Below are 16,071 nucleotides of genomic sequence, written 5' to 3' on the forward strand. Positions count from 1 at the left end.
TGGATGTGAGAGTTGGACCATAAAGAAAGCTGAGCACTGAAGAATTGATGCTTTTAAACTGTGGTGTTGGAGAAGACTCTTGAGAGTCCCTTGGATGGCAAGGAGATCAAACCAGTCCATCCTAAAGGACATCAACTCTGAATATTCACTGGAAGGACTGATGGTGAAGCTGAAGCTCCAATCTTTTGGCCACCTGGTGCAAAGAACTGACTCCTTCTAAAAGACCCTGATACTGAGAAAGATTGAAGGTGGGAGGAGAAGGGGACGACAGAGGATAAGATAGTTGGATGGCATCACCGACTTGATGGGCATGAGTTTGAGCAAGTTCTGGGAGTTGATGATGGACACGACTGAGCAACTGAATTGAACTGAACCTTTTTAATTGACTATGAGATAGATGGGTTACATCTTACAGAAATCCATGGAGTAGCCATTATGGATGGGACTATTAACATCAAAGTATTGGCATTAGGTTTTGACTTTTACCTGGGTTGCCAGGAAACTTGGTTCTGAATTATGCTTGATTGTTTTAGTATACTAAAAATAAGGGGGGGATATCAGTATGTTCAGTTTTGTTTGTTTGTTCCCATCTCCCTCCCTTTGCACTTCTTTTATTCTTTGTTAACATATTTTAATCTAATTATACCAAGAACTTACCGATTATAGGCCACTTCAATTATTTTTGAAAGTAAAAAGGGAATAAATAAGCATATGTGAAAATGTGAAAGTGTTAGTCACTCAGTCATGTCTGACTCTTCGCGGACCCATGGACTATAGCCCGCCAGGCTCCTCTGTCCATGGGATTCTCCAGGCAAGAATACTGCCATGCCCTTCTCCAGGGGATCTTCCCAATCCAGGAATAGAACCAGAGTCTCCTGCATTGGCAGGCAGATTCTTTATTGTCTGAGCCACCAGGGAAGCCCAAATAAGAATATAGATATATGACACTGTATTTGTGGACTTGTCAAATTCGTCATATTCCCTTGCTCAGATTTAATGTAGGGCTATTGACCTTGACTCAAGCTATGCTCTCCTTTGTTCTGCAGATTTGTTGCTAGTGATCCAGAATGGGCCTGGGCCAAGGTATGTCCTGCTAGTAGCCTGTAGAGTCATTACAGCAAAGGAAAGAAAGTGTCTCACTTTGTTAGATGCCTTTATTATTCATGGCATCACAATAACACTTTCTTCAGGTTTCCTGACTTGGGAACACCTAATGGAGAGATACTTTTGATACTTCAGTAACTAAGGCTCCTTTAATGGGGTCCATGATGGACCTGCCTTGTTTTATTCTATAGTGAAAAATGTTACAAGGAAGCTGCAGTATATATTTTGTTTGTAATGATGCCTTAAGCTATTAAGGCCATTTTTTATTTTCTGAAAGCAAGAGAGATAGTGCTCACTCATAAAATTCACTGCACTGCACTGCCGGTAGCTCTAGGTTTCTTCTCTGTGAAGGGTTCCATTGCCCTCATGGGTCTGTGTCTCTTCTCTGTCTTTCTTGTGTCCTTGTAAGATAGGGAGGGGGGCGCAGCTCTTTTAGTGCTGGAGCATTGGGCTCTTTCTGAATCACAAATAAGTAAGAGCCAGCTTAATGTGAGCTGCACCCCTTTTTTATAGTTCCCTCTCCTGACCCTGGCTTCCCTGTTAGCTTCTCCCTGTCTCCAGAGGCCAGTCTCCTTGGAGCACTGATTGTGGCATTTCTCTGAAGACCCTGCCTTTACTCTAGTTCTACTTCCTATCTGATATCCAGACACTGAAGTGCCCCTTAACCCAACTTTTCCCTAAATTGCAAATGCAAAGGCACATGTTTTATTGTCTGTATGTATTAAGCTTCTGGGGCTTCCCTGGTAGCTCAGGTCCGGGGCTTTCCCGATGGCTCAGGTGGTAAAGAATCTGCCCGCAATGCAGAAGACCCGGGTCGATCCTTGGATCTGGAACATCCCTTGGAGAAAGGAATTGTTACCCACTCCAGTGTTCTTGCCTGGTGAATTCCATGGACAGAGGAGATTGGTGGGCCAAAATTTGGGTCCATGGAGTCCCAAAGAGTTGGACACGACTGAAGTGACTAAGCCCAACACTTTGACTTGTCATTAAGCTTCTATAAAAGGCTTGATGTTAAGCACAACGCTCTGTATGGGGCAGGACAGGAAGGTGGGGGTGGGGAAGCCCCTTTGAACTGTCATCGGTCAGCATCTGGAGTACTTTAGGTTAATCTAGTCCTGGGATGGGGTGAGAACGGCCAAGAGGTTCGATGAGGACAGAAGCAGGGAGAAGGACTGTGGGCTCCATCATGAAGGCAGAAAGACCCGAACGGGAGAGTCAGAAGCCATCTCAGGGAGAGGAAGCTGCAATTTCCATTTCACCCAAGTCTCTGGGTAAAAAATTGTTCACAATTCTACTGTCATATGGACCTCAGCTCCCAGTAATAAGAGACTAGCACAGAAGAATATGGCAAGAGAGAAAGGTTGAGGCTTTCTCATCTTTCTTTCGGATCAAAGCCAAGAATCCAGAAAACACACTTTTCCTCAGACACAATCCCGTGTGATGTTACACACGGGGAAGTGAGGCCAGTGCCACAGGAGTGGACCTCTCTGACAATTTTGTGTACTAATAGTTCACCTGTAATCCTAACTGGAGATTATTTTTCTAGCTTCTATTTTTAAAAACCACTGGAAGTTTGACAATATAAACGTTTCAACTTTGACATTTGATGGATCAAACCCACTCTAGATGGGCTGAAATGTCATCATCACTATCTGACCGGACTGAAGTGTGTTAAACAGAGAGGTGTTCACGGGGGCAGGCGGGGGTGGCAGCAATGTGCAATACGTGCACCAACAACTGGCTTCTTTTAAGAAAACATAAAAGCTATTTCCAGCTGAAATTCTCAGAAACACCATAGGAAATTAGTATAACTGATTGATGTGATCTCATCTAATAGAAATGAGAGTTGAAGTTTTATCCCTCTAGAACTGATGATTAGAGGCAAATGAGGGGCAGGTTCCCATGGCAACCATGTGGCTATCTCAGACCTGAAGGAGGCTTCTAAAGGGGAAGCTCTGAGAAGAAATATGCATTTTTAAAGGAAGAGATAGTAGACCTTTGTCTTTTAGGGACTTACTGGAGTGCTTAGGGAATTAAAAGCGATGTAGAGGTACCTCTAGAATTGTTCTGTGAGTTCTGGGGAAAGAACTTGAATACTGTTTCAGTCTTTTGACGTGGGAGGATCATTCCTACATTGGGTTACTCCTCTCACTCTAACCCCCTTTCATGGGGGCGCCTTAACTGGAAGGAAGTCGGGTATTTATGGGCATTACTGCAGACCTGCTTGGGATCATAGTGGGAGTGGGTGTCAAGTGAATCCATCTTGTCCAGACCCTTCCTTTCTCCGCATAGATCTGCCCTCTGCTCCTAGTGCAGCATGGGATTGGGACAATCTTTGAGACAGTTGAGGGAAGTGTGGCAGGAAATCACACCTCCTTTTGTCAAAGGGTGTGGCTGAGAGCTTCCTGCTCATTTACTTTTAATAGATTAAATTCCTAGTTCATGGAAGCCACTATGGATAAGGGTGTAAGTCAAAGCCAAGAAGCACTGCTTTTCTTATTCTAAGTACTCCTCCAGGTTTCCCTGATCACTCCTAAACTACAACTGCTGCCATATCACCCTCTTTCTACTGCCTTCCTCTTCCCTATTCTCATAAGCAAAGTTTACAAGGTCTTCTATCATTCCCTTTCCCCAAATTCCCCTAGTTTTACTTCTCCATGGTTCTACTCCTTGTTCCTTCCTATCCCCCTCTTCCTCCCACATGTATTCCCAAGGCCTTTGCTGACATCTAAAATGTCAGATTTGATAAAAAATGTCTGCCCCTGGAATCTCAGAGGCCCTAAGGGGTTCCTAGGCCAACAGTATCACTGAAGGGAAAGGATAGATGATAGAGTGTAACATTTTCTGAATCTCTGCTTTACTCATTCACCTAGGTTGATTCCCTGTATATGTAAAACAGCCTGGCAGAGCAGACTTTATTAATCATTCCCATTCTACAGATGATGAAACGGAGGCTCTCAAGATTTAAATGACTTCTCCAAGAAATTAGAGCTTATAAATACAAAATCAGGATTTTTATCCTGTCTTTCTGCCTCCAAGTCTGGTTCTTCTTCCACTCCATAGGAGAGTATGGGAGCTTGAAGACCACGTGTTCTCATGAAAAGACATTATTGTTGTCTCCTGAAGGCTGCTGGAGCATGGCAGGGAGATTTTTGAAGAGTTATACTGTTTGACTATTACAGCTCCAGGAGCTTTTCAGCAGTGCTTGGCCTTGAGGCCTTAATCTGTTTTCACTCAGGATGATGGCAAGTAATTCATTCTCAGTGTCCCACGTGAGAATATTCTGTTCCCACCATAGGCCTTGGATGACCTGATTGAGGAGTTCTCTCCACTCTGGTTTCTTAATTTCCACTCAGTCAGTCATTCTTTCACTTGTACATTCACTCACTCACTCATTTGTTCAACTCTGTTGAGTATACCTTAGATGCCAGACATTAAGTAAGGAGTTGAGGATCCATTGGTGATGAAGCCATCGTCTCTTTTTCTGTAGCTTGTGGTTTTCTACCGTATTCAGAGACTCCAGTAGATAATGGCAATGTGGTAGGGTAAGAATAGTGATACCACTATGAATTGATTTATAGCATGGCAATTTTGACCAGAGTGAGGGGATGAGGTCAGCTGTGAAGGTTTATCATTGTAGGAATCAACATTTCCTGGCTCCCAGGTACCCATCTCCCCCTTCTTACTTAAGGTTCCTATGTGTAGCAAATACTCACAGTCACTACTTTATTTTCTAAATAGGATTTTTTTGTTGGGGGAGGTCAGGGTAAGTAGTTCATCATATGAATCATCAATCAACATCTTTAAACAAAATATAATGCCCAAATGCTCTTTCCATTGAAATTCTGGGAAATATACTAGGGAATTAGCCACAACTGACTAATGCAATCCCCTCTAATAGAAATAGTGCCGTACTAATATATCTGATCAGTTTAGAGAGATTTGATTGCCTTGGTACATAAAAAAGTAAGTGGGATGCATTTTTTATTAACCTGCTTTGTAAATAAATGTCCCTGCATTAGAACGTAATCTTTAAGTGCTGTCTTCTATACAATACTCTTCTTGTCCTTCTCCCTAGGGGTAGATGCCCATGTACACAGGAGTGACTTTTTCCTTTCTCTAATTTCCCTAGTTGAAAGCTTGCTTTCTCTGGATATTTTTCTTGGAACAGACCAGATATAGAAATTCACACTGTGGTGTAAAAGGATGAAAACAACTTAATGCTGTACCTTTCATAAGATATTTGCATTTTAATGAAGACCAATTGGTCAATTTAAAGACATAAGTCCTTCTTTTAAGTTTTTCATGCCCACAATCAACTTTTTAGAAACTAGTTCACAAGTCCCTAAGTCTCACACATTTCAGAGTTAGAATTCTCATGGAAAAATGTCAGGCACCAGTAAACTTGACCCAAAAATATTTTAGGGTAGAAGTAGCTCTTTCTTTTCCCCATCAAGTCCCAACTCTGGCATGCTGCTTGGGGTGACATCTGTAATTTCTCCTTACTTCTGGAAGTACTTTTGACTCAACCCATCTCTATTTCTTTGCAGTCAGCCACTAAATACTGCTCAGCCCATGCAGAGATGAGTTGAGAATGGAACATAGGCTTCCATAATCTTTGAGGTATGAATGGGGAAGATATTGTGTGTGTTTAATCGCTCAGTCGTGTCCAACTCTTTGCCACCCCATGAACTGTAGCCTGCCAGGCTCCTCTTTCCATGCGGATTCTTCAGGCAAGAATACCAGAGTGGGTTGCCATGCCCTCCTCCAGGGGATCTTCCCAACCCAGGGATCGAACCCAGGTCTTCCTCATTGCAGGAAGATTCTTTACTGTCTGAGCTACAGGGAATTGTTACAGTGCTATTGGACAATTGACCTGATTCTGGTTGGTTGGTTGGTTGGTTGAGAATCAACCTTTTCTCACACAAGAGTTCTGTGAATAGGTAAGCTCATATGCTAGCTTACATGTTCAAGTGACCACATGTGCTCTTGCACCTCTGAAGATAAAAGGGTTGTGGGGAAATTGCTGAAAGATGAGTAATGATAATAATGGCTTACCATGCTTTGGACACTGTGCTAATGAATTATATGTTCTCAGAAACTCCATATGAAGTACTGCCATTTTAAAACAAAACTGAAATTCAGATGGATTAAATACATTTCTTCAGATCACACAGTAAATGTAAGAGAGAGCATTTGAACTTCAGTCTTGTACTTTTAAAACTGCTTTACAATACTGCTGTACTTTTAAAACCATTATAACAGCACTGCTACCCATGGGAGTGGGTAGATGGATATTTGAGTATTCCAAACTGGAAAGAGATGCAGGTTTGAACAATGTCCTTGGGGTAATAATGGACAAGATGTGCCCCATGGACACTAAGTGTCCTAGTCCATTGTGATTCAGCAAGACAAGAATCCCTGCAACAGTTGTTTGGGGCTGTTGTGCAGGGTCCAGAATGTTGACCCAAAGAAGGTATCCTTTATCCTCTATCTAGTACTTCAATTATTGAAAACCAAGTTTCAGGAGCTAAAGAAGTTTTCAGAAAGTATAAATGAAAATATTTTTGGAATTGTACAGGGGGACTTTAGAGATAAATCACACACTAAAGCCAGAACAGAAACATATTTAATCAAAGTAATCATTCAGCTTGACGAAGCATTCGATGAGGTCTACTGTGAATTGTTTTCCCTTTGCACGTCACAGAGAAAACATCCACTATTGTGATTACCAAGGTAATTTGTCTTAAGGTTAATAGGTGGTAAGAAAAAAAAAAAAGTCATGTTTTGTTGTGTTCCATTCTACAGTGGCCAAAAGGTTCTGTTTGGCCTATATAGCATTTACAAAGAAGGTACTGGTCTAATAATCCCCAAATGACAATCCTGGTAACTTCACAAAATGACTTCTATTATTGGGTGGAACAAGGGAGATTCTAGGTAATAACGGAGATGATTACCTGTGTGACGCTCCTTGGCCTGGGAAACCAGGGGCTTGGATTTCAATTTCAGTTCTCCAACTAATTAATTGTGTGACCTGAAGACAGTCACCCAGTTTCTCTTGAGATCAGTTTTCTCACTTATAAAATATGGGAGTTGCAGTAAAGTTCCTGACTGCCTTCTTTGCCACTTTTTTTTGTATGAGTGTTTATTTTTTAAAAAAGATTTCACTACTAATATGTGACTCTTTGCTCATTGTAAAAATGTTAAACAATACCAAAGTGCCCCTTCAGCCTTCTACTTCATGTCTCTTACAAGATAGAAATTATATTTGTAGTGTAATCTTCTAAATGATTGTCACATCTCTATAGACATACAGATATATGTGCATAGTTTTGTGGGGGTATTTTGAAAATATATACTGTAAAGCTGTATGTGATATTCTGCAAGTGGATTTCTTTTTTGTTCAATAGCGTGTCTTGGGGATATTTTATGTCAGTACATATAAACCTGTCTCAGTTTTTATAACTGATGCATTGTATGAGTATACCATCATTTGCTTAGCTATTTTTCACTAATAAAGGGTTGTTTACAAATAATCATAGCTACAATTCTGCAATGGACAACCTTAAAAACATCTCCTTGTACAGATGTGCAAGTGTTTCCTTAGAGTTTATTCTCTGACATAGAATTGCTGGGTCTGAATATTTCAGTTTTATTAAATTCCGTCAAATTGCTGTCTAAACCAAGTTACACACATGCTAGCAATTTCATTGCAACATTATCAACACTATTTCATTTGCTGGTCTTATGGGTGAAAATGGCATATCTGCTTACTTGTAAATCTGAACAGTTTTTCTGTGCTAATTGTCTATTTGCATTTCCTTTTTTTTTAACTTGCTCATTCATATCCCTTTCCCATCTCTTTTAAAGGATTCATTGTACTTTGGTGGTATTGATAAGAAGGATAACTTTATGTTCATATAAATGTATATACTTATAACTTTAAAATCATAACTGGATTATAGTTATGTAATTGTAGATTACAATCTCATCTTAACTTTGCTTATGGTGAATATTTTATTCAGAAGTTAAAAATTCTTGACCATGTTAAATTTATCCATTTTTTTCTTTATGATTTCCAGGTTTTAAGTCTTGCTTAAAAAACCTCCTCTCTTTTTACATTATTTTTGCTATATTTCTTCCAAAACAGTAGTACTTTTGCTTTTTCATATAGCTCTTTAATTCATTTGGAATTTGTGTGTATATTATGAGGTAGAAATTTTTCTCTTTGTCTTTAATATCACTTTCATTCTGTGCATGTGTGTCTACATATATTTTTTCCCAATCACCAAGCGCCCTAATAACATTTATCAAAGAATTCATCCTCTCCCCACTGATGTGATTCCTTGTTAATCACATACTGAGTTTCCATTTATTTACATGGATCTAGTTTAGGACTCTATGTTATACTTCATTGATCTCTTTGATTATTCCTGTATTGATATTACACTATCTGAATAACTGTACTTTTTATTAACATGTTTTGATATCTAAGAGAATGAATCTTTTTCTGATTTCCCTTTCTAAAACTGTCTTGGTTATTTTTGTATAATATCTTTTCTGGGTGCATTTTAGAATCAACTTCACATTCTACAAACATTCCTACATGGAATTTTATTGTAATTGCATTTAATTTATAGAATAATCTGAATAGAAATCACATTTCTATAATAGAGATTCATCTCACTCAGGAAAATTGTAATTCTCTTCATTTATTCAGTTCTTCTTTTAAGACCTTAAGTATACAGTTAGAACTTTATAGATTTTGGAAATGTATTATTAGATTTCTTCAGATTTGAATATTTTATTGTATTTCTCCTAAGTACTTTGTTTCTTTCCTATTGCAAATGAAATTTGTTTTCCTACTACATTTTCTGATTGATTGTTTTGTTGACTTTGTTCATTTAACAAATATTATTTGAGTGCCTACAATGTGCCAAAATGCCCTAGGAATTAAAAAGGAACAAAACACTTTTTCTTTTGAGTTTCAGTAAGCTTTCATTGATTTATTTTGCTTTTTCAAAGCAAACAGTTATATTTTTGTCTCTTCCTTCCTAATAATAGTATTTCTTATTTATTTTTCTTCCATCCTTGTATTGACTTGAACCTCCAGTACAGTGTTGAGTAAGAGTAATGATATTTGCATTGTTTTATATTTCTTACTGCCAAAGCCTTTGACTGTGTGGATCACAATAAACTGTGGAAAATTCTGAAAGAGATGGGAATACCAGACCACCTGACATGCCTCTTGAGAAACCTGTATGCAGGTCAGGAAGCAACAGTTAGAACTGGACATGGAACAGCAGACTGCATCCAAATAGGAAAATGAGTATGTCAAGGCTGTATATTGTCACCCTGCTTATTTAACTTATATGCAGAGTACATCATGAGAAACACTGGACTGGAAGAAACACAAGCTGGAATCAAGATTGCCGGGAGAAATATCAATAACCTCAGATATGCAGATGACACCACCCTTATGGCAGAAAGTGAAGAGGAACTAAAAAACCTCTTGATGAAAGTGAAAGAGGAGAATGAAAAAGTTGGCTTAAAGTTCAACATTCAGAAAACGAAGATCATGGCATCTGGTCCCATCACTTCATGGGAAATAGATGGGGAAATAGATAGTGGAAACAGTGTCAGACTTTATTTTGGGGGGCTCCAAAATCACTGCAGATGGTGACTGCAGCCATGAAATTAAAAGATTCTTACTCCTTGGAAGGAAAGTTATGACTAACCTAGACAGCATATTAAAAAGCAGAGACATTACTTTGCCAACAAAGGTCCATCTAGTCAAGGCTATGGTTTTTCCATGGTCATATATGGATGTGAGAGTTGGACTATAAAGAAAGCTGAGTGCCGAAGAACCGATGCTTTTGAACTGTGGTGTTGGAGAAGACTCTTGTGAGTCCCTTGGACTGTGAGGAAATCCAACCAGTCCATTCTAAAGGAGATCAGCCCTGGGTGTTCTTTGGAAGGACTGATGCTGAGGCTGAAACTCCAATACTTTGGCCAGCTCATGCGAAGAGTTGACTCATTGGAAAAGACCCTGATGCTGGAAGGGATTGGGGACAGGAGGAGAAGGGGACAACAGAGGATGAGATGGCTGGATGGCAACACCGACTCCATGGACATGAGTTTGAGTGAGCTCCGGGAGATGGTGATGGATAGGGAAGCCTGGCATGCTGCGATTCATGGGGTCACAAAGAGTCGGACACGGCTGAGCAACTGAACTGAACTGAACTGAACTGAACTGATATTCCTTACTTTTATGAGATTTCTTCAATTTCATTATTAAATGTGATTTTTGTTGTATGTTTATGGTAGATACTTTTCACAAATTAAGGGTACTTGATTTTCTTCCAAATTTACCTAAATTTTTTTGTTAGGAAGATGTTGCTAGGGCTTCCCAGGTCGTGCTAGTGGTAAAGAACCCATCTGCCAATGCAGGATACATAAGAAACGTGGGTTCCATCCCTGGGTTGGGAAGATACCATGGAGGACGGCATGCCAATCCACTCAAGTCCTGGAGAATCCCATGGACAGAGGAGCCTGGTGGGCTACAGTCCATAGGGTCACATAGAGTTGAACACGACTGAAGAGACTTAGCACAGCACATGTGTGCTAAGGTATATTCCCCAAAATTCAGCAGAACTTAAAGTTTCATGGGATGAAGTCAATGAATGAATTTCTAATTTTTCAGTTATCTATTGACACCAATAGAGACTTTTAAAGAAGTTTGTCTTTTAGCAATGACTCTAATTACTCACTAGCATATATACTTAAGTATTAATTTAAACAAAAATCTAAAACATTTTAGAGTGTAAATATGGTTGAATCATATATAAGAACTCTGAGGAACCACAGAAGAAATACCAATAAAATTTTAGTGGCAAGATCAAATAAGCTATAAAGTAGAAATTAAACCCCAAGATAATATAAACAGAACCCTGGAGAAAGACAAATGAAAAATGTGGAAATTCTTGAGATTAATTAGCCCAAAGAACCACGTTCAAATAGTCAGTGAGGTGTAATCAACATGGGTAAGCATAACTTGAAAATACTTGTTACAATTGTAAGCTCAATGAAGTGAATAAAAGCAACAACATTTTATTAATACTAAAAGAAGATCTGCTAGAATGGTGTGTGTCATATTGAGAATGACTGGATTCATGAAATAATTTGGGGCATCTATTGAGGTGATCATATAATTTTTGCTTCAATCTGTCGATTGCATTAATAAATTACCTAATATGCCATATTTGTTTCTCAAGAAAAATCTTATTTATCATGACTCATGATGTATTTTTCTTTTAATACATTGCTAGATTGGAAGTGCTCATATGCTATTTGGTATTCCACATCTATGTTCATAAGCAAGGTTAGCCCTACACTTCTCTTTTTTTCTGCTATATTTGTCCAATTTTTGGCATCAAAGGTATGCTAGTCTTGCAAAATGAATGAGAAATATTCCCTTTTTTTTCTGTGCTCCAGAATATTTTATGATGCATGCAAATGTTTTGTTTCTTAAGAATTTTATATAACTTGCCTATTTAAACTTTGAGGCCCTGTGCTTTTAAGGGTAGATCTATGATTACTTTTCAGATTATTGGTCCATTCAGATTTTCTACATCTTCTTGAGTCAATTTTAGCAATACATTTTTTTCCTAGAAAATAATTCATTAAGTATTGATTTTCAAAATTTTAGTGTAATAAAATTTAATGTAACTACATTTAGTACAACATAAAACATCTTCCATATATTCACTTATTTTAGCTATTGTTTCAAACATTGCTAATTTATGCCTTCTATCTGTTTTACTTCTTCAGACTTTTCCAAAGGTTTATCCAATTTTAGCGGCTTTCTCAAATAAAGCATTTTAGGTTTTACGGATCAACATTACTTATTGACATTTTTGTTTGTTTTTTGTTCTTTTAAAAATTTCTTTGAATTATGTTTTGATATTTATATTTACTTTTACTATCTCTGATTAAGTTTGTTGTCTTTTAACTAACATCTTGAATTTTCTTTTTGTTTGTCTTTTTTATTAGAGGAAAATTACAATGTTGTGTTGGTTTCTGCCATACAGCAATATATATATATATATATATATCTTCTCCCTTTGAGCTTCCCTCGCCTCTCCCCCCATATTTAAAACTTTGATATCTCCTTTGAGAGCCTTTTGGCTGTGCTCCATGGCTTTTGCAATATGATGCTTTCATTTTTGTTCATTTCTAAATAATTTGCAATTTCAATTTTGATATTTTTCTCTTTTTTTCACAGTCATTTTAGCTTTATTTATTTTTTTAAATATAAATTTATTTATTTTAGTTATAGGCTAATAACTTTACAATATTGTATTGGTTTTGCCATACATCAACATGAATCCACCACGGGTGTACACGTGTTCCCCAACCTGAACCTCCCTCCCACCTCCCTCCCCGTACCATCCCTCTGGGTCATCCCAGTACACCAGCCCCAAGCATCCAGTTTCATGCATCGAACCTGGACTGGCAATTCGTTTCATATATGATATTATACATGTTTCAATGCCATTCTCCCAAATCATCCCAACCTCTCCCTCTCCCACAGAGTCGAAAAGACTGTTCTATATATCTGTGTCTCTTTTTCTGTCTCGCATACAGGGTTATCGTTACCATCTTTCTAAATTCCATATATATGTGTTAGTATACTGTATTGATGTTTTTCCTTCTGGCTTACTTCACTCTGTATAATCGGCTCCAGTTTAATCTACCTCATTAGAACTGATTCAAATGTATTATTTTTAATGGCTGAGTAATACTCCATTGTGTATATGTACCACAGCTTTCTTATCCATTCATTTGCTGATGGACATCTAGGTTGCTTCCATGTCCTGGCTATTATAAACAGTGCTGCGATGAACATTGGGGTACACGTGTCTCTTTCAATTCTGGTTTCCTCAGTGTGTATGCCCAGCAGTGGGATTGCTGGGTCATAAGGCAGTTCTATTTCCAGTTTTTAAAGGAATCTCCACACTGTTCTCCATAGTGGCTGTACTAGGTTGCATTCCCACCAACAGTGTAAGAGGGTTCCCTTTTCTCCACACCCTCTGCAGCATTGATATTTTTCTTTAACCTGGAGTCATTGAAAAGGATTTCTTAAATTATGTAGAAATTCTTTAAAAAATTATTTTTGTTAACATTGTTACTAATTTCCAATTATATTGATATGTTCTCAGAGTATGTAGCCTTTATGTTCTCTGTTCTTCCTAATTTGTTAAGCTTTTTTATAACCTTATCTACAGTCAAATCTTGTCCAAGTCTTACATGTGTTCAAGGAATGTTAATTCTCTGCTTATTGCATATGTTCCTGTACATGTCTATTGTATAAAACTAATTGTGTTCTCCAGATTCTCATCTTTATTTATGTTTCCACTTGATTTGTTGCTGGGTTTCTGAAAGAGAGGTATGTAAAAGTTTCCCATTAATGTTGTAGGCTGCCAATTTCTTTTTGTTTTCCTATCAATATTTATTTTGTTTCAAAGTTATGTTTTTGTGAATAAACTAAAAATTAGTATATCCTCTTGGTGTGTGGCAACCCACTCCAGTACTCTTGCCTGGAAAGTCCCATGGATGGAAGAGCATGGTAGGCTATATTCCACGGGGTCGCAAAGACTCGGACATGACTGAGCGACTTCACTTCACTTCACTTCATGCCTCCTTTATTTTTGTTAGCATTTTCTTCATGTGTCTCAATTTATTTTCAAGTCTCATGTGTCATTTGGCTGAAAATGTGTCTCTTTTAAACAGGCTAATTATCTTTTAGCAAGAAGACTTAGCTCATTAAGATTTACTATGATTATTGATATCTGAGATTACCTTTGCCATCTTGTTTTACCTTTTCTAATTATAATAATTTCTTGTTGTTTCCTTTCCAGAAACTTATTGAAAATAGTATTTCTTGTGTTTATTTTTTGTTGTTCTCAGTAATTTTTTGGAAGTTTTGTGTTTTATGTCCTAGTTGTTACCCTTAATTTCTTTAAAAATATTTAAGCATGTATTTTCTTTACATTTCTAGAATTTATAATTATGTACTCATCCTGAAAATGACAGCAGCCATAGCAATAGTTTATTTTCCTTTTCTCTTTTCTTCTAAACCCCATAATGTTGCATGTAGAGTTCATCTGGGATTTAGTTCCATGTTGTTAATATTTTTCAATCAATAATTATTTAGGCTTTATTATAATTTTTACTGGCTTCTTTTTATCACCATTGTTTCTTTTACTCATATCATCCCCTTGGGTTCATGTTTCATTTTGCTAGAGTACATCCTCCAATAATTCATTCAAAGATAAATTACAGTTTGTAAAATATCTGAGTCTGTGCATACTCAGTGAAAAACACCTTCATTTCACAGAGCCCTCAACTCTCCAACTTAAATGCTGGTTTTTCTGAGTATAATATATTTACTTGTAGATTATATTTATTATCCATTTGAAACTAATCCATTACTATTTTGTAATGTTGAGTATTGCTGATGAGTGATCTCATGCTAGCTTGATTTTCATCCCTGTGCAAGTAGCCTACTTATTACTTTGGAACCTTTCACAGATTTTTTTCTGTCCTTGGAGTTCTGAAATTTCACCATGATGTGATTTAGGTATGGACACTTTATTAAGCTAGCTTTCCCAGCAATTGGTGTATGGTATTTATTTGAAGATTTTTGTCTTTCCTCAACTCTGAAAAACTTTATACTGTTATTGTTTGATAGATCACTTTTTTCCTTCAATTTTCTTTGTTATTCTTTAACTCCTATTTACTCTGTTTCTTTTTTTTTTTGAGTAGGGCATTAGTCCCACTTCTTGAGTTTGATGGGTCTGTTTTGTGGTGACTGTTTCTCCCAAATGTTTGTAGATTTTTACTTTGTGCTTACCTTGGGTTTTGAGAAACCCTGCTTGCCTCTAGGTGATGTTTTTGTTTTTGTTTTTTTTTTCCTATATCCTGAACACTTGTCAAGAGATTGAGAAGGGACAGGACATACTGCTGGATTGAATGTGTAAATCATTCACCTCAGGGCATGGAGGCCTCCAGTTTCTCCTGGCTTTCTCCAGCCACCTGGGTCCTGGCCTTGCTTCACTAACCCAAGCATCCATAATAATTAGGACAAACACTTATTCTACCCACTCCCTGACACAATTGGGCAAAGGAGAATTAAGGAACCAAATCACTTAGCTGCTCAAATGGGATATTATAACAAACTATGGTTTTCCCATGGCTTCCATATACTACTTGTATCTCTTACCTCTGGACTTGGAGATCATTTAGAGTGATATCTACCTGGTTAAGCCATCATGTGTTTTAGCCAGTACTTTTCTCCATTAATCTTATTCTTTCCACCTTAACCCTAAAAAGGATTCCTCAAAATTTGTTATGCAAGTTATACTTCTTATTTTACATTTTTGTTGTTGAGATATTAATTTCAAACATATTTTTTCTGCCACTTATGGGGATTTGGAGAGAAAATCAGACATGTGAGCCTAGTCCATCTTTAGTCACTTTGCACAGGAATAGGCTAGCTATGGACCTACTTTCTCTTCTCTCCCAACTATAATCCAAGCTGCAATACAGAAACAATTTTCTAAGAAGTGCCTCATGCAGATTTTTAAATTGTGAGCAAAGTTGAACAATCCCTAAGATGATGGTTTGTGAAGAATGTTCTGGGCCCAAAGGGAGGGATTCTAATAGACTATAAAACATGACCCGCAATTATTTTTAAAATTTGCTGAATCTAGATACAGTGCAGAATGTACCAAATTTTTAGATGCTTTGTAGGCTGATTGTCCTCATGGAACATTGATTTAAGAGGCCTGTATTTAGAGCTTCTATTTAAAAAGAATAAAGAAAGGCATAATTTTAAAATTCAAACTTGTAAACATTCAAGGCTTAAAAATTCAGCTTTTTCCACAGATCAGAGCTTGTCAATTC

Source organism: Oryx dammah, unplaced genomic scaffold, assembly GCF_014754425.2.
Source record: "Oryx dammah isolate SB20612 unplaced genomic scaffold, SCBI_Odam_1.1 HiC_scaffold_23, whole genome shotgun sequence".
NCBI classification, from domain to species: Eukaryota; Metazoa; Chordata; class Mammalia; order Artiodactyla; family Bovidae; genus Oryx; species Oryx dammah.